The following is a 20,116-nucleotide window of genomic DNA, read 5'->3' as shown; positions in this document are numbered from 1 at the left end:
TATAGCCCTGTAATAAACTTTGCTTCCATATGCGACTTTGCGGGTTCAGCATCGTGTTGAGAAAATTAGTTTTCACAGAACTTCGACCTGGATCCAATTCCTGTACACCTGTTATTTAGGGTAGTCAGAAAATATCCCATAATACCACATTTTAAAGACACCGGCTTCCCTGTACCTTAGGCAGGGCTTGGTTTTCGAGTGTATAGTATGTTAAGCAAGGCTCGTCTGCATAGCTGTACTTTAGCTAGCTGGGTGATCCTCATGTGACCGAACAGGTGAAGAAACCTGACTGTATGCCCGCACCCCTGGAGAGCTCTGCAGAAGCAAGCAGGCGCAATGAAGGATCTATTTCTGAGCTCTGTGTCTGAAACGTACTCATTTAAAAACTGGTAAACCAACTCTAGCTCCTTAAGTCGCCACACGAGCGCTGCTTGGTGGAGAATTAAAGCAGGGGGGAATAATGTCATCAGCCTTGAAATCTTCAAGGAGCTCTAGGATTGGAAAGAGAGAAGCATTCTTAGGTTGCCTAGCGATAAATCTGCGGATGATATCATTCTCCCGGAGGCCGGCCTCCCCCTCCGGTCCCCTCCCGGCCAGCTTTCCTCCCCAACCCCCCTTCCCCCTCCTACGCCGGGGTTCAAAGTACAGCCGCGCGGGGTGAGCGAGCCGGAGCCGGACGCGGCGCTGTCACGTGCGCCCGCACATGCCCGGGCGCACGCTGCGCGGCACGTGAGAGGGGGCGGGGCGGGGGCGGGGAGGCGCCCGCTCGCGGCTTTCCGCGCGTGCGCACTAGCCCCCACGTCCGCCGCCCCGCAGTCGCGGGCGCGGGAGGAGCGGGAGGCTGGCGGGCCCGGGGGAGGACAGCAGGGCCGAGGGCGGGGCGGTCGGGTGGGGTTGAGGACGCGCCCTCCCAACAGCTGCGACACAGTCTTCCCTGCTGAGTCGTAGCCGGCCGGCCCTGGGTAGTCATTCCTCCCAAATTAAAGCTGGCTCTCATTCCGGGCTCCTCGAACCATTCTGACACAGCAGTTTCCGAGCTGCCCGCCTGGGCGCGGGTTAGAGGAAGGTCGACAGCCGCCCGGGGAGGGCCTTGGGGCGGGGACTTCAAGCCTGGGCTGGCCCCGGCCGGGGGAAGTGACGGGCCAGGCGCGGGGGCGGGGGTTGGGGTAGGGGAGGAAGGTGGCTGACACACCCGGCCGCGGCGGGACTAGGGCCAGACCGCGTCCTGCCTTGGTCCCTGAGCCACGTCTTGCTGGAGAAACCGCAGGCGGTCGGTGGGACTGGGGAGACCCAGTCTCTGGTCGGCTAGACCAGAGATCTGGGCAAACCAGCCTGGTGGAGGCTTTGCATCTTTCATTGGTCTCAGTTTTGCAAATTGAATTCCCACTGATTAAGCACTAGGGGATTTAGTTAATTGTGATAAAATACATTGGGACTTTCCGTGCAGGATGTACAGTAAAAGAAGTGATGTTGTGGCACCGGTGAATTCTGCATGGTGCGGTCGAGTGAAGGAAGCTAATGGAGTCAGGGGCTGAGGGATGGCTTTTCTTTTTAAGTTACATTCTAAAAGAATATTTACAAATCCCTTAGAAAAAATGATCAAATCGCACACTTTCACTTTTCGAAGTGTTCATGCTGATTTTGTAAAACTTCAAGAAACATGCATGTTTATAAATGATCTAAAATGAGTAGTGTGGAGGAATTTGGACTTCATGATGCCCTTTAGATAACCGAAAATACCCAACAGTGTAACAAAAGTAGGGAAGCACCACTGCCTCCTGCAAATATGGTTTTGGTCTTGTGATGGAAAGCGATCTCCGGCGTTGCCAGTAATGTTTGGACAGGTCAGGTGCCAGTATTTGCAAAGACATCATAGAGTGGTTGTGTACTGTCCAGTGTAAAGGGCACAGTGAGTGCCACCCTGGAGACAGACTGCTATAAGCTAACAGACGTTCACAAAGCACAAGATTAATTCATCGTTTTGTTGTTTGCCTTTTAATGACAGGTATGCATAACGTCCTAGACAGCTTAGTTATTAATAGTATCCTGAAAGTTGAAAAAACAAAGATGGACTTCAAACACGCACTCAACAATTTTTTACTGAGCTCTTACTATGTGCCAGGCATCGGGCATACAGCAGTGATCCATATTGACAAATTGATCACCCATGATGGTGCTCAAAACTTGTGATAAAACCTCACAAGGTCCCAGGCACTTGCCAGTCAATTACTGTGACAACTGATGATCAGCACCCCTCTGCACTGGACTTTTTTCAGTTGGCGCTTATGAAAAATGCCCAGTGAAAGGAATAAATCTCCAGTTCCATCAATGCGCACACCTCTCTCCTACCCCTTTCCCCCTTCCCTAACCCCCTGGATCCACGCTTGTCTGGTCTTCCAGGAGGACAAGCTTGATCCTTACCCAGAATATGTGTACTTGCTCATCCATCTGCCTGCAACACTCAGCCCTAGATGTTTGGATAGCTGATTCCAACTCCCCACCCCCCCAGATCCCCACCTTTTTATAGATGTCTGCTCAAATGCCACTCTTTGAGAGAGGCCCTCTCTGAGCAGCCCAAAGGCCGTATATAAAATACCAGTTCCCCCCATCATTCTTTATTTTTACTTTATTTTTTTTTCACAGCACATATCACGCCTGACATAGTGTGTGTGTATACTGGTGTATATGGATACACACACACACACACACACACACACACATAATTTGCTTACTGCTTGTCTGACTCACTAGGATGAAGAGGGACTTTGCTCTGTCCATTTCTGTTTGTCCAATGCCAAGAATGGTATCTGGCTGTAAATAAGTAAATATTTATTTGTCTTTTATAAAGAAACATGTATCAATTCTCAATAGATACTTGCTGGGTGAATGAATGAAAATCTCTGGCAAGCACTTTAGCTTGATCATCTCACCCAAAGACCACAGCACAGGCCCTCTCATAGGGCCTTCCATATTATGAATCCATTTCCTCAGCGCTTACTAAGCACCTGCTATATTCCAGGTACTGCGTGACGTGGAGATGTCAGCAAGTGGTAAGGAGTCAAAGGCAGTTAGCAGCCCATACTTGCAAATGGGAAAAGACTCAGAGCAGTTTGATTGAATTTTATTATCACAATAAAATTATAAGATATGGTATTAAAGCATTGAGTCCCCTAACAAGAGAGTTAATATCAATTTCATCTTATTCTAAATGATTACAACTTATAATGTTAAAAAAATTATTTACTTAAATACCTTCTTTGAAATTAACAAATATTCTGATTATTTCTCCATCCGCCGAGTTAAAGAGAACAAGCTACAATGGCCCAGTAGCAGGAGCAAGTTTCAAAACGGTTTGTATGTCAGCTCTCAGATGGCTCCTGACCCTGCGTGGAACTGAGTGGGACCCTCTGAATTCCACCCCTGATGGAATACCCAACACATGGGACCAGGGCTTGAAGCTCCCAGATGTTTTCGCTCTTCTCCGGCTCTGCCAGGTGTGGGCACCTCTGTCCCCTGGTGAATGAGCTTCTTCGAGGCAAGAGCAAGCATCGTCTCTTTACCAGTGTATGCTCAGCACCAGGCACAATACCTAGCACACAGTAAGCACTCAATAAATGGCTGTTGAAATCCAAACCCTCCTCTCCAGTCCCACAATCATTGTCCTAGTTTCAAGCTTTATCATCTCTCACCTGCATTATTGCAAGAATCCAGTCTTCCTTTCCCCAAGTACCGGCCACGCTGCCGGCACAGTCGTATACTAAAGAATCTCCAGGGACTCCCCATTACAGGAAACAGGCACGAAGGCTTAAACCTTCCCTTTTCATTTCACCCACTTCTACTCTATCTCGTTTCCTATTTCCCGCAACCAGGAATGGGCATCCAATGCCCTAGCTGCCCAGAACTACCACAGGTCCCTGAATATGCTTTGTACTCTCAAATGTTTGTCTTGAGGAAAATAGCCTTTATTTGGAGGCCTCCTACTCATGCTTCAAAACTCAGCTCAAATTAAATCTCGTCTGCGAAAACTTCCAAAACGATCTTAGTCAAAACGTAACCTCACCCACTCCTTTGCTTTGTGTTCTCTTAGCCCTTTCCTTAAATCTCCATCTGGGTGTTTAAAATCTTATTCTACATACGTGCATGTGCAAGAAGTGATGTGTGTTCTTGTTTTCTGTCATTAATTGTAACTTCAAGCCCTGTCCCCAAAGGCAGGTGGAAAATAATCTGTCACTGTGAGCTCTCCTACTCTTACCCGCTTTAGGATTTCACGAGGACCTGGGATACCACGATTATGGAGGAAGAACCCCTTTATTCTGAGATCATCCTGGATAACTGTCAGTGTCCAAGGTTGCTATTCGGTGTCCCTAGCTCCTCTGCCTCTTTCTGGGAGGAGTCTTTGCCACGGCTGAATGATCCAGACCTTCGGGGCATTGGGTCCCTATTCTCCTCTGTGTCTTTGCCACACCAAGGAACTGCAGACCTGGGAGCCCACAGGCCTTATTGCTTCTGCTTCTACTTCTTCCTCCTAACATACCTCCAACCTGAGAGGGGGGTTCTAGGGACAGGCAGTTAACCTACATGAGTGGTGTTGGTTAAGTGGAGGACCATAGGGAATGGTAGGACCACAGGAAATGGGTGGAGGGGGTGGTGTTCTAACCCCTTACAAGAGGCCGACATTACTCAGCTCCAACTAATTGTAGCCAGATGAAAATGCAGCCCAGGATAGCCAGGCCATCCAATTTTTCCAGGAGAGGCTAAAATCTACATTTTAAGGTAAAATCTACTTTCAAATGTTGCCAACGATTTTTAACAACTTCCAAACACTATTCATTACAAACGAAGCATCTCTGTAAAAGTATTAGCCCCAAGAAGGTCACTTCACGACCTCTGCTTTCGAAGAGGCCTGGTGGGAGGTTTTCTTCAAGAATTTAACCCCCAACTTCCCTGACACAGATAGCCCTGAAGTCATTCTTGAAAATAGATGGAGGGGAAAATACAACTGGAACAGACACAGATTAATGCCTCAGTAAATTGCCTGGTCACACTGGGACTTTTCACGTTGTATTGTAATGAACTGTGTGTGTCTCCCACACCTGGTCGCCCAAACCCTGCCACTCATGCTGGCACCACCTTCAGCCTCCGCTTGGCGCTTGGCCCTCGCTGCTGTGTGTCAGACTGTTTACTTGTTCTTAGCTCCTTCTCCAGTTTCGTGTATGACCCTCCCAGACCTCTCTCTCCCACTTACCTCAAGACCTCTGCTTGCCTCCAGACTGCTCACTCTCAGAAAAACCCCTACTTCATCAAGAGAATTCAGCCCATTGAACATCATATCCTCAAACCTTCCACTCTTCCCAGTTACCTCCTCCCACACCCTCACTTCCCTTCCTACCGCTGCAGGAGGAAAGAAAGGTGCCCCTCCTCTCAGAGCCACCCCTTTCCTTTGTGTCATCCGGAGGGTAGTAAAACTATCTCGGGGCGCCTGTGTGGCTCAGTCGGGCGAAGTGGCCCACTCTTGATTTCAGCTCAGGGTCCCGGGATGGAGCCTCTGTTAGGCTCAAGGCTCAGGGAGGAGTCGGCTTCAGGGCTCTCTCTCCATTTCCCCTCGCCCTGTTCTCCCTCTCTCTCAAAGAAATAAATAAACCCCTATCAAAATTCCTCCATCCTTTCCATGTGGCAAGTCCAGACGTCTGTGAAGGGAGCTGTGTTACCACAGCACGACGGTGTTCCTGGAGTCCAGCCCACTGCCAGGGACAAGGAAGATGCCCCGTTGACATGTGTTAAATAAATGCCTTTTTTATCGGGGGGCTGTACCACGGTTCCTAAAAAATTGTCTAGAGACATGAGACAACTGCTGACACTTGATGCTCTGTAGGTTATTAATCTAGAGAAAGTAGTTTCCCCTGACTCTGAACGTGGGCTAAATCGGGAGGAGATAATCCAGGAGGGAATGCAGCTGGCAGACTGGGGAGTTTCTCCTGGGTCAGCTTGGTGCCATCCAGCTGTGAGTTTGCTGTATTAATACCTCCCGTCTGTCTTCTCTGATTACTGCTGGTGAGGCTGGCCTTTGGTACCTGCTGAGGGGAGCGAGGGGGAAGCCTCCATGACCAAGGGGTGTGTGGCTCTCTGTCCCCTCGGGATCCCCCCAAAGACACCACGACCTCAATAGCAGATTATCTCGAGGAAAGACAATAAGCACCAAGCCTTCTTACTCCTTGTTACGTTTCAAAATATTTTTTTCTCTCTCTTCTCCTCTAACTTTCAAACTTTTTATTTTTTTTTAATATTTTGATGGAATTTTAAATCTATATAAATCATCTAACTGTATTTACCTTTAATCCTCCTCTCCTGTTTTAAACAAGTGTCTCGTATCCTATATCTTCCTTGTTACCCTGAAGTCTTTCCACCTTTCTTTATTTTTTAATTTTTATCTGTTTAAAATTATTTTATAACTGACTTCATTTTTATTTTCATTTTAACAAGTCACTTTAACTTTCTGGTTTCCTTTTGAATTTTATTTTCTTGCTCTAATCATCCTTCAGCTTATTTTATAGCCCATGTTATACTTTTGTTTTACGAGTTTTATAGTCCTCCGGGTTTAAAATCTTGCCTTACTATTTTTTAAAGATTTTCTTATTTCTCAGTTTTCAGCTTTTAATTGCTTGTAAGTCTTCCAGAATCCTTTAGCACCACATTTGAATCTTTAGTCTCTCTTCCCTTTCTTTTTTGGCACTGTAACTTTTTTACCTTTTCTCTTGTTTATTATCTGTCAGCTGATCTAGTTTAAATAATGACTTGTAAGAAACACACTGAAATTAGGAAAACTTCTCTGCCCCCCTCCTGCCAACCCTAAGTGTACGTACATTTTTTTTTTGCATTCATGTTGCTTTTTGACATAGCATTCTATGCAATCTTTATTTTTATATTGTATATTTTAAAATCTATGGTTTCTAATTGTTTTAATAAATGTTTTTTTGGTTGCGAGGAACAAACTAATTCCAGTTACCTCAATTGATGGGCATTTTATTGTAGGAATGAATGCGTGAAAGGGGCGACAGAAATCTCAGCCATTGTGTAGGGCGGGCATCATGCCAATCCTACACGGAGTCCTCAGAAAGAGCTGGAACTGATGTAGGTTTGGGCCTCACAGGCACTAGAACAACAAAAGTTTGGAAGCCAATGCAGTATCAATGTGGGAATCTTCATTTTATACTTTGTTAATACATGTAACCTAACTAAATCTGATTTCCAAGATTAAAAAGAGAATCATACGGACATCCAGGAAGAAGAGTCAAGCCACCCAAAAGGCAAAAAAAGGTCAAGTTCAGGTAGCTTCCGATTCCTCCCTAGAAATATTCTCTAGGGAAGGCAGAGGAGTAAGGTTTGTACCTTTGCTGTTCGGAAATGTGGTTCACACACCAGTCGCGCCGGTATCACCTGGGAGCTTCTTAGACATGCCGGACCTCAGTTGCCATTTCATATCTACTGAATCAGAATCCGCATGTGACCGGATTTTGAGGTGATTGCTATGCAGAGGAAATTCTGGGGGAACAAAAATGTGATGCAGTTTTTAAAAACCCACCCAAAGAGTCTCTAGTGTAGAGACAACCAAATTCTCAAATCTGAGACAATAAAGCAGTGATTCTCACCGCAGCCTGATTCTTTGACCCTTGCTGGCAACTTCCCTTGGACTTTTTTTTCCTCCTAAGAGAGCCTGTTAGTGTAATTTCTCTGAGATTAGAGCTATTGACTTGTTTGCACATTAGGACTATTTGAGAATTTTTAAAAATACTGCTGCATGGAGCGTACTCTTAGACAACCTGCTTGAACTGGTCTGGGCTGATAGCCTGAAGTCCCTGGTTTTTCACCAGCTCGCAGGTCATTACAATAGGCAGCCAAGGTTGCGAATCATTGACTCAAAGGAAAACAAGCCCAAAACCCTCCTTGAAAGAACTACTGAAAGATGGACCCCAGACAACAAAAAAATGAATCAAAAGAAAGAGCTCAGGAATGAAGAAGCTGTGGCGAGAAGTAATTATTTATTGAAGAATAAACTACAATTAAATAACTTGGAATTTTGGGGCCCCTGGGTGGCTCAGTCGGTTAAGCGTCTGCCTTCAGCTCAGGTCATGATCCTGGAGCTCTGGGATTGAGTCCCATGTCGGGATCCCTGCTCAGCGGGGAGTCTGCTTCTGCCTCTGCCCTTGACCCCGCTTGTGCGCGCTCTCTCTTTCTCTCACTCTCTCTCAAATAAATAAATAAAATCTTAAAAAAAAAATAACTTGGAATTTTGGTTAGAAAATATCATGATTGGCCCTTTAGGGGGCAAATATGGTATCGTCTACTCCCTAAATCTCTATTTATGCTTGGAGCACTCTCTCACCAAATCATTATTTCCTGGGTTTTATATCATTACTTCTCAGGGTTTCACACAAGTGGCTGTTGCTCCACGTCCCTCCTTCTGCCCACCTTTCTCCTGGCAAGTTTTCCCCAGCTAGGAGATTTGACAGTGACAATGGTGACTTACCTTGCTCGTCTGCTCTCACACGGGGTCTCCAAAAGAGAGCCAGAGATGGGAGAAGGAGAGACTAGGGAAAGCCTAACAATGCTGGGTTAGAATTGGAAGTAGCAGCATAAACTCATGCTGATGTTTCTATAAACTGCACGGCTCCTGCCTCTCTGGGGCCTTGCCTTGCAGACTCCAGCCCTTCAGCTGCCCCAAACTCGATCTTTTCCTCTTCAGCTCAGAGGGACTGCCCTTTTCTGCCTGGAATCCAGATGGCTAGGCTGCAGTGAGGGAAATTTTCCCCAGGCAGGGAGCCAGGTTCTTCATGAGGCTCACCTCTAACCTTTCCCTGCCTTCAGGGATTGATTGCAGGCTTGCATTGACTACTCTGCCTGGTGCTGCTTATTCTCCAATGTCTGAAGATACTTGCTTTATACATTGTGTCTGATGTGATACCCAAGGCAAGAGAGCTGGACCAGATACTCCATTGCAGACAAAAGCAGAAACACTGGGCCATGGATTCAATAATAGTAATTCATTAATGTTAAATTTCCGGAAATTGATCATTACATCGATGATGAAAGAATTCCTTAATTATGGTTATGTAAGAACTCCCTGTTCTTAGAATATACATGCTGAAATACATGGGATAGAGGATTACGGTGTCTGCAACTTACTTGGAAATGGTTAAGTCAGAAGATAATAATTTGAATAACAATAATATATATATATATTTGTAGAAGGAGCAAGACAAAGAAATTGATAAAGCAAATGTGGAAAATGGTATCGGGGATGAATCTAGATGAAGTGTATGTGGGGATTTATCACACTGATTTTGTATCTTTCTTAGAAGTTGGAAATGTTTTCAAAATGAATAGTAAACAAACCACCCCTTTCATGAGGACTGGACTTAGCGATTCACATCCAAAGTTAGAGTATGTAAAGAAAAAAGAGTAACTTTACAGTGAAGAAACCTGGGAAACACCACCTTAACCCGATGACGGAGGCTAGTATCACCAGTGGGAAGTCATGTAGATATCATGTGCCCACTGATATGTGATGAAAAGGTTTTCTCAATCAAAATTTATAACCTGATTTAAGAATTAATGGGTATCCTTAGATATACGTTTCCTTAAATACCCTTTTAAATTGGGTAAATATTAACCTTTTCATTTTATGTCTACCTGACTTAAGTAGAATCCATCTGTAGAGAAATTATGATGTGTGTTCATTTATCAATTTTATGCTAATTTTATAGTCCAGAGAAATTTATGACATTTGTATAAAACAGTGACCTCTCTTTTTAAGTGTAATTCTGTTTTAACCCAAAGGCCAAGATTACTGAATTAATGTCATTCCTACCATTTGAATGACATTTAGGATATCTTTCTTTAAAATAATATTTAAAATATTATTGCATTTACAAACATTTAAAAATATACACATATATACTTGCTGTCATTAAGAAAGGAAGAAAGAAGGAATTTTTCATTAAAAAAATATATCCGGCTCCTCTGGAACCATTCCTTCCCAGTTAGAAGGCAATAATAGGGCTGTGGGTTTGGAGATCGACTCTCTGAGTTCATCGTTTGGATTTAGTAGGAGTGACTTCATCATAAGGTATTGTGAATATTGACGCACATGTACGCATGACATTCAGAGCAAACTGTGCTCACAGAGTAGAGGTGTAAGGAGCTATACAGGCCTGGCACACAACAACAAACTTTGGAAAATATTGGTTGTATCATTGTGTGTCCATTATTTTTAGATCTTGTTTGCTCAAATCAAAGAATCACTGGACTGGTGGCCCTTTGGATAAAGTGTCTTCCCTACTCCAATCAACTGTGACTATGAGAAAAGGTCATATACCCAGCATAGCTGCCCTTGTCCTCAATTGCTGGGATCAGGGAAGTTTTCATGAGAGAGGCATCGGGCTTCAGAAGGTTGGTCAGTGACACATATAATACCTTGAGGTACACGTTGCACTGGGTTTCAAGCAAATTCTGATCATAGGAGAGGATGGATAATCCTGAATTGGGTTTTTTAAAATTAATTAATTAATTTATTTATTTATTTTGAATTGGGTTTTTAAATAGTTATTTGTTCTCCTGGGTAACTTGACTAAATCGTCATGATTTTATTTTATTTTATTTTATTTTATTTTATTTTATTTTATTTTAAGATTTTATTTATTTATGTGACAGAGAGACAGCCAGTGAGAGAGGGAACACAGCAGGGGAGAGGGAGAGGAAGAAGCAGGCTCCCAGCCGAGGAGCCCGATGTGGGGCTCGATCCCGAAATGCCAGGATCACGCCCTGAGCCAAAGGCAGACGCTCAACGACTGCGCTACCCAGGCGCCCCTAAATCATCATGATTTTAAATATGTTTAATGCTCCCCCAGAGATTTCCAGGTATGTCCAATCTAATCACATAAAATATCAAAAGTGGAGAATCTTTCCTGGTTCAGTGAGAGAGAAAAGAAGAAAGAGGAAAAACAAAAGCCTTGAAGTGGGAGAGGGGCTTAACCTGTCATCGCTGGCTTTGAAGATGGAGGCAGGGGGCCATGCCAAAGGATGTGGGAAGCCTCTAGAAGTGGGGAATGGCCCTCAGCTGAAAGCCAGCAAGGAAACAGACACTTCAGTCCTACAATCCCAAGGACTTAATTCTGTCAACAACCCGAATGAGTAGGAAATGGGTCCTCCCCTAGAACCTTCAGAAAGGAACGCAGACCACCAACACCCTGATTTTAGTGAACTTCCAACTTCCATACTGAACTTCCAACCAACAGAACTGTAAGATAATAAATTTGTGTTGATTTAAGTCATTCTATTTTTGGTAATTTGTTATGGCAGAAAAGTTAAATGAATACAGGAGGTGTCATTGAGAAAGTAAAATTTCAGCAAAGACTTGAAGGGAGTGAGAGAGGGAGCCATGAGGAAATCTGGAGGAAGAGCATTCCAGGTAGAGAGAACAGCAAGTGCAAGGGCCCTGAGGGAGGAGCATGTGCGGCGTGTCTGCGGAACAACAAGGAGGCCAGCATGCCTAGTAGAGAGTGAGCAAGGAGGAGAATCAGAGGAGATAACATCAGCTCAGGAGGGCTTGCCTTCTCTATTGTGACTGACTGTACTTCCTACCCAAATTTAGAGAAGGATAACCACCTCGACCCTTTTTCTGATTGAGAAGTTGGGCACAGGCCACTCCAAACTACCCAATTCCATCTGTCTGAGTGGTCATTTGGAGCACCCCCATTGCTTAGTGCTTCTCAGTTCCCTGTTGGTGAAGGCCCATTCTTGTACAGTTGACCTGTCTAGGAACCCCCAGATGGCCCAATTTCAAGGAACTGCTATCAGGCTTGATGAGTTGGCTTTCCATGGTTGTGACCACTTGGCATGTCAGCGCGGCTCTATCCCTTCATAAGCAGTAAACTCTGACACCTGCCTGTGGAGACTAGGCTTTCTTTCCTGGAGAGTAGGCTGTGGGAAGAATGCCGACGTGCCGGTGTTCCTCACAGGATTTAGCATCAGTCGGCAAGACATCTCCAGTTTTTGATACTCAACTCCCCTCCTCACATTCATGGCTTCCGTCGTGTTATCTTTCCAACTGGCAGGGAATATCTGTTTTGGCAGAGGTAAAGGTGAATCGCTCATCTTTACATCTGCCCAGCTCCAAAGCACTGTTATCAGGCACCCAAGGCCATGTTTCAGGAATCTTTTCCCTTCAGTTTTGGTCTAGGTCTACAATAAACTGTATGCAGTTTGTCTTAACATTAACATTTTCTGTCCAACGTGACCCCCTCTCCTCTCAGAGGGGGAGAATATGTGCTTTCCCACTCACACAGACAACAAAGTAATGAAACCAGAAGAGGGCAAAAAAGCCTTCTAATTTCTGCTTTGGAATTATTCCCCAAAGTTTGCATTTAGGATACTTCCGATGTATTTATATTTCTTTTTCTTTTTTCTTTCTTTCCTTTTTTCTTAAGTACATGGGACTCAAACTCATGACCCTGAGATCAAGGGTTGTGTGCTTTACTGAGTCAGCCTGGCGCCCCAAACTTGTTATTAATCCCGCTTATGAAATTATATTGATTATATTGATACCCAGGGTAGGTTTTGGGTTTTATTTGATTATTAATTTGGGTATTCCCAGTACCTAGTACCATGTCTGGGATTCAGTAAATATTTTAAAAATTCATTCATTCACCCATCACTCATTCATTCTTAAATGAATGGCCCTTCTAAACTTATGTTTCTACTATTAGAACTAGGTAAAATTTGGTGATACTGACAGCTTATTATGTAGTTGAGGGGAAAAATGCATTATCTTTTATTTCATGGATTGAAAATATTTTTGAGGACGTTTTATCTCAACAACAATATACTCTACTTTCACTATAAATTGGCAACAAATTAACTAGGGAAAGTTAAATAAATTTTACAATCGAACCTAAAGGGATTAACTGATTAAACATTTTGTTATATTTTATAACTGAAAAAAACCCAAACCAGTTCTCCAGATGAACAGATCCAGTACCCCTGTAGTGGAGAAAATGGGGTCAAATAATTGCAGGCATCACAGGGCTCACAGAACTTGCTCATGATGGCTGCCAGTGTTTTGAGCCCCTGTGGCACATGCCTGAAGACCAGCTCAGGGGAGTAAACTTTGACAGAGATCTATACAGAAAGGTTATTTCCTTTCTCACATGGAACAATGTTCTATTGATTCAGCCACACTCTTTTCACCAGACCTTCTGAAATCCATAATAAGTAACAGGTTATTAGACAAAGATAATGGAGTAAGCCTGAAAATGGCATTTTTCTCCAAAATTCAGAGATGTTTGTCCTCCAGAGGGATGGAAGTTTCTCATCTTGTGGTGTCCTTCTTGCTCTTGGCATCCTGAACCATTAGTATTTGCTTATTAACCCTATGGGGGATTTCCATGGGGTCTTGACATGTTACTTTAAGGATATTGCTGAAATCTAAGAGTGCTTTCTCAAATATTCATCTTCAACAGAGAAGACCTTTCCAGATTATACAAATCCTACATACCATCTAGAGAAAGGGGGTATAGATCGAGCGTACAAATGCAGTGATCAGGTTGCAGGTAATTATTAGGTAATTCTATTCGTGGAAAAGCATTGTCTGGGGAGACAGCAAAGACGAAAATTGACTGAGGTCCTGATCTCAGAATCTTTTCCCTTCGGCCGGGGCGCTCAGCATAGCCCACCCCATTCTTTCTGAGCACTCCTATTGTAAATTCTACTTTGATTTAAAAGACTGGGGTGCAAATCCTGCCTCCACTAGCTGATTGTATAAATTTGGGGAAATGCCTTACATATCACTTGTCCGTTTACTTATGTACGTAACGGAGAGGATGGTGATACAAGGTCCACGAAGGTTTGGAGCTTCCTGGACGTTCAAACACTAGGCAAACACTTACTGTGATTGGTTCCAGGGAGGTGGGCTAGCATATAGGTCGGGAGCATGGGATTTGGAATGAGGCAGCCTGGCATGAGGCTCACTTACCAACTTTGTGACCTCAAGGGTTACTTCTCTAAATCTATGTTTCCCTTGCCTGGAAAGAGAATGGTTTTAATGAGATAGGGTAGTTCTAAGGACTGAATGACATAATCTAAAACCTCTTTTGCATTTCTTTCTGGGCGAGTTCAGTGGTTGCACAATGCTGTGGAAAGGCCAAAAGGAAGGAAGACAGATGTAGCTTCCATTTGGTGTCACAGGCCGGCGAGCCCCGGCTGCATCAGGGCCTGTCCGGGACCACAGAGCTGCACGAAGGTCCAGAGCCCGTTCCCACGTGGTGCACTCTCCACGGATGGCCGGCCGTGAGATGTGGCAGCCCTGCTTTTCCTGCTCCCCCGCACAATGTGACCAACCTTTAGCCACCTGATAGGTTGTAAAACGAGTTTTCCTGGTGTCTGGCCACCTAATCAGTTCTCACGTGAGGTGGTGGTGTTTTTTTGTTTTTGTTTTTTTTTCTGGGTCAGAGGATCGTGAGTTCTTGGGTTCACTGTGGTCAGAGTCCATAGCCACCTAGCAAGAAGCTGCCTCGCTAATGAGCTAATTCAGATTTCTTGAGGACCTTCAATCTGTTGCTGGGTAACAGACTTCAATATCTAAATCCACACAAATCTTCCATTTTCCTAACTTGAACAACTGAATACAGCTCAGTCAGGAATGCCCTAGAATCACCAGGCTTTCAAACACTCTTAATTACACTGGCATCTCTCGCATCTGGAGCCCTGAAGTACAAAGCAAGTCATGTGACTGTCCAGTGGGACATAGGCCCTTCCTATGTTAGCAATTGGTCCCACCAACCGCCTTCATGTTTCTGGTTTGGAAAAGAGATACGCTAACACTAGTTGCTATGTGCCTCTGACTATAAATGCTGGGCCCTGTTCTGAGCACATAAGATGTACTAATTCATTTAATATGGTGCTACCATATAAGGAAACGCGGGCACTGGGAAGTCAGGCCACCTGCTCCTGGTCACATAGCCACCCTTCCCTAGCCTGTTTTGCCTTTGGCTATTCCGTCCTTGATTTTAGCAACCAGCCAGAAGAAAGGAAAAAAACCCACAGTAACATTTGTTTCTAATAAGTGCAGAGGACTATTTTTTTCTATTACTAAATTTACTTTAAAGAGTTTGATTCTAGCCATACAAAAGAGCTTTAAAAAATACACCAATTTCACAGTCATGTAATTCTGATTCTAAAAAAAAATGTATATTTGGGTGAAATATAATGAGTCTTTCACCATTTTATTTATCATATTCTAATTTTTTTTCTTAAAAGTTGCTTTATCTCTCATTATGTGTTTTTTTTTTTTTTTTAAGATTTAGCTTTATTTCTTTTTCTTGCATATCTATTCTGATTTGGTTTATTAGGACCTAACCTGTCTATAATGGGTGGTTACAAATTAAATGCTTTCAAAATATGCAGTAGAAAATTTCACCTAGTCAATTGCTTTGTCAATTATTGTGATATACTTGTTAAATCCCTGTTGGTTGGTTTGTTTCCAGAAAGAGATTTTCTTTAGGGTAGAAATTATTTTGGTGCTATTTACACACTATCTGTTTACTTGTACCTTATTAGTAAGGTACTTGGTAGTACTTCATGAATGAAACAATTACTATGTACTTTTGACAATCCTAGATTTATATCCATATCATTTAAGAATGCTCGACTTACAACTGTCTATTTAAAAATTATTAATCAGAGGGGTAGGGTGGGGAAGACTGGCAGAAATGGTAAGGTAGCTGCACGTGGAAGGAAGACCCCTAAAGCCTTGGCTTTCAAACCTAAGAGATCCAAAGCCCCTTTTATGACACATATTTTGTTATGCTCCTTTACTACCCTGAAATGAAATCCATAGAAAATATAGTCTGTAATACACACACACACGTATAAGGCCTTAACTGCCCTACAAAGGAGAAATGCAAGAAATAGACATTCAAGTACAGAAATGCACAGTTACAGCCATACGAAAAAGCCTGATGAAGTGGTCAGATGCCTACACTGATTATCAGTATGCTGGAAAATCTTCAACTCGATTCTTCCTTTTATATTTAACATTTTGAATAAAGACTAAAAAGGTATATTTAAATGTGCACTTAGAATCACCATGAATCCAGAACTATAAACACAGACTGTTCCCAGTGTGTTCTGCTGGTGACTCGGCTCCACCAGATGCTGCTGGGGACACAATCCTCAGAGACGGTTACAAGTCTTGGTGAAGTTCTGAAGGGAATAAAGCACAATCTTCCCTTGACCTACTTGGCGGTTATATTCCTGGAGTACTGAATTTTATTAAAACCATGCTGCAAGTAATTTATGTTTATATGTAAAATAGACTTAATTTCTAAGAAACAATTTTTCATCTGTAAATTTAAGGCAGGGCATTAAATGCGAGAGACATTTGACAATACTTTTCCATTTTGGGGGGGGGTGCCCTATGCGTTGTAGGAGTTAATGTTCCTAGCTCTCCACTATATTAAACGGAAGTAGTGCCTCCAATCACTGGGACCACCAGAAACACCCTGCGAATTTCCAAATGCCCCTGGTGGATAGAACTACCTCTTTTGAGAAGCACCTTCCTGGAGGTCTGTGATAAGCTGGGATAAAAGGAACCTTTTCTTAATTCTTTCCAGAGAGGTTTGTGATAAGCTGGGATAAAAGGAACTTTTTCTTAATTCTTTCCAAAGAGTTGAACTCACAACAGTGGTTTCTTAACATATTGTTTCATAGAACTTTCAATCCACTCTCTACAAAATTTTTATTTGGGAAATCTTGTGGGAGCAACTGAATACAATACTGCAAGCTGTGTTTGAGCCAACTCATCTGCAGGGCAACGCTATTCTCACCTTAATGCGAACTGAATAGCTTTCCATATCTTGGTAAATATAGTGATCTTTACAAATTATCTCCTTTAAATGGACTTCTAGATTTGTGTTCTGTTCAGCACATTCTGATTCTTCAACAATTCCAGCCGAGTTGAGTGACTGAGTGTGGATTTTGTAAATGGTTTTCTAATCGTTTGACTTGGCAGTTTTCCTCTGAAATCTGCACACTCTTCATGATTACGAAATTGTTATCACTTGATAGTTGCTAAGTGGCCTCAGTGAAATGAGTTGTTCTTTTTGATCAAATCCATAGTCGATAAAAATGACCAATTACTACTAGGTTGTACAGGGAAACTAAGTTTAAAATGATCTTTCAGGGAGTGCCTGGGTGGCTCAGTCAGTTAAGCGTCTACCTTTGGCTCAGGTCATGAACCCCGGGGTTCAAGCCTGCTTCTCCCCCCGCCTCTCCCCCTGGCTTGTGCTCTTTCTCCTGCTCACTCTCTCAAATATATAAATAAAATATTTTTAAAAAATAAAATGATCTTTCAGACTATGTTACCATTTTTTTTTAAAGATTTTATTTATTTGAGAGAGAAAGTGCACAGAGGGAGAGGGAGAAGCAGACTCCCGCTGAGCAGGTAGCCCAACACAAGGCTGGATCCCAGGACCCTGGGATCACCACCTGAGCTGAAGGAAGATGATTAAGGGACTGAGCCCCCAGACTATGTTACTTTTCACTTTAGGTCTATGTCCTAGAGCGTGAGCCCATAAAAACAGGTTCACTGCTACTTAATTTTTGGCAAAGAAACACCTCCAGTCCTTAGAGTAAGCAGCCCAGTCTTTCTGGAACAATGCAGCAGAGCAAATTAACATAAACAGCCGACTTCTTAGGTAGTCACTATCTCTTTATTTCCTCACGGTCTCTTAAGTAAGGAATCATTCTGATCCTGGGCGGCAAGCCCTAGCGGGCTGACGGGCGGTAGCTGCTGCCCCCTAGTGTACTGTTCCTTGTTACTGCAGACGTTAGGTTGACAAATGGCTGGGAAATAAAGGTGCTTGGTTTAAACGATGCAGGTAACGGAGAGCTAAGTATATCACTTTTTAGTATATCATTCTCTCGGAATACTTTTTTTTTTGTAATTACCTGAAGAAATAGTCATTTACATGTTTTCCTGTCACTGCTTCAAGTTTTACTTTCTCATCATTTTCTGCTTTTCCTACCTCCCGGTTGGGTACATAATTCGCAGTGCTCATGCTAAATGAAAATGTGGGATCCCTGGTTTAAAAATCAGGGAAAGGGTGCTATTAAAGGTACTAAAATACCTTCTCCTTTCTTCTGCAATTTCTCTCTTGGCTTTGTTATGGTGATTTTTTATTTGCTATTGTCATTCTAAAGTAAAGAAAAATTTAAAATTTTAATTACTGGCATGAATTTTATCATTCATCTTGCTATTGTGCAATGCGAACTGTAACTGCGACTATAAGAACAAATAGAATTGTATTAAGTGCAAACATAACTTGTGCTGAAATGATACAATATGTATTTTGCACCTCATACATGCATATGTATTTTGTTCTTCCCAGAACGGTGGAAATACTGAACAAAAGTATTTCGACTATTTTTATTTCACGTCCTGATTCATGCACATTCAACTAACACTCTCTGCCTTTGGCTTGCTGATGAATAGATAAGGACTGACAGGAAAAGGGACTATGGGTTGCCCTATCTTTCCTTTTTCTTCTATGCCAAATACACACAGTAAGTGGTTGGCTAAGTAACATGAGGAAGAAAGGATACGGCAGGTTTTCTTCGTCGTTTGTGTTTCTTAGAACACTGCTGCCTTCTATCTGCATTAGAAGAAGTTATGATAAAAGAAAAGGATGACCTCTCAGGGCTCTCAGGGCTCCCATTTACTCAATCATAGATGGAACACACTTACCTTGTACTTGCTTTGAGTCTTGCTGAATTCCCCCATTGTGGGCCCCTGGACTTCTGTGTTCATGGGACACTGTGATGCCATATGTGGAGGGGGAGCTAAGGAATAACGGAGATGCATGTGAGTGGACCCCTCTGCTCACACGCACACTCCATTGTCCCAGCTAACGTCACTTACAAAACACGTGTTCAAAAACAGAATTACTAAATATTTCATGACAGTGACAGCAGAGCATTAAAACAAGCCCAGGGCCCTTCTGAGTGCAGATTGAATAAACGAATCCTACCCTGTGTAACTTTAAACAGTTCTGCAAAATTACACTAAAATCTGTTTTGCTTGTTTGGACTTCCATCAGTTCCAAGTGGGAAGGCATAGTTTAGACTCGGGAAGAATGTGGAGGGACTTTTCTTAGTACACAACCACTGGCCAACAGGTACTCGTGGCAGGGACAGCTAAAATGGGATTCTGCGGTCGAGCCAGGTGCTAGGGCAGTGGCTTCTGGAGTGCCAGGGCCATGATTTGCACTCTGGTTGGCGCTCAGAGCCATAGTTTCAAAGTGAGGATAAAGATTACTAATGAAGGAATCATGAGAGAGTGCTCACTACGTCTAATGGGGACATACTCTAAAAGACGAGAAGGGCATTTGCTGTGAAGCAATCAGAAAAAGGCTTCCTGACTCCTCCGTGTAAACATGTGACAAGAGGCAAAATTAAATTCACTTCTAAAACTTCATAGTATTTAAAAATAGACAAGTGCTAGGGTTTCTTCAGCTTAACCTTTCAAAAGGGGTGTTAACTATGCTTGGCAGGAGGACTGAGTTTTAGCGGAAAATCTGGAAATGAATGTATCAAAGATTCCATCAAATGCTTGTGTTTTGTGAGTACCATGCTTGGAGCACATGCCCGGAGGACAAACAGAAGGGGGCAGCCAGAGGCAGAAGGCAGCGCTTCTGCCAACCAGGACCCAACAGTAGCCATGAAATTATCAGAAAATGGTATAAGGTCCAATTGAAAAAATTTTTACTAGCCTAGTAATGAAATTTTATTTTACTCAATGTAGACAAAATTCTCTCATAGACATATTTCACTTTCTAACCTTCTTAAAGGGTATCTTGAATTTGATTTTTTTTTTCTTGGTGACCAACACGAATCGGTACAAACTTATTAAAATTTAAAAATTATTTTTCCTCCTCCCCCCTTTCTCCTTCTCCTCCAAAAAACTTTCTTTTTCTTATTTTCTTCCCCGGGTGTATGGTTATCGGCTGAATTCCTTTGCTGAAGGATCCATGTATCTGTTTCTACCAGACCTTCTACTCTCCATTTC

The 20,116-nt window shown here is 43.0% G+C and overlaps 1 long non-coding RNA gene across 2 annotated transcripts; it reads right to left on the bottom strand.

Moving 5' to 3' along the window:
- Window positions 1-3,257: 3,257 nt before the first annotated feature.
- Window positions 3,258-18,873, bottom strand: LOC123001236 (uncharacterized). 2 transcript variants are annotated; one of them, XR_008955923.1, is made up of 3 exons: window positions 18,797-18,873; window positions 7,387-7,539; window positions 3,258-3,589 (listed from the first exon to the last, which is right to left on the bottom strand). It is a non-coding gene; the product is annotated as an uncharacterized LOC123001236 (long non-coding RNA). The 2 variants fall into 2 exon arrangements; XR_006409870.3 differs by lacking the exon at window positions 18,797-18,873 and adding an exon at window positions 8,525-8,688.
- Between the last annotated feature and the right edge of the window lie 1,243 nt (window positions 18,874-20,116).

This window comes from Ursus arctos, unplaced genomic scaffold (assembly GCF_023065955.2).
Source record: "Ursus arctos isolate Adak ecotype North America unplaced genomic scaffold, UrsArc2.0 scaffold_26, whole genome shotgun sequence".
Taxonomy (NCBI): Eukaryota; Metazoa; Chordata; class Mammalia; order Carnivora; family Ursidae; genus Ursus; species Ursus arctos.
This window is presented reverse-complemented; position numbering and strand designations above follow the sequence as displayed.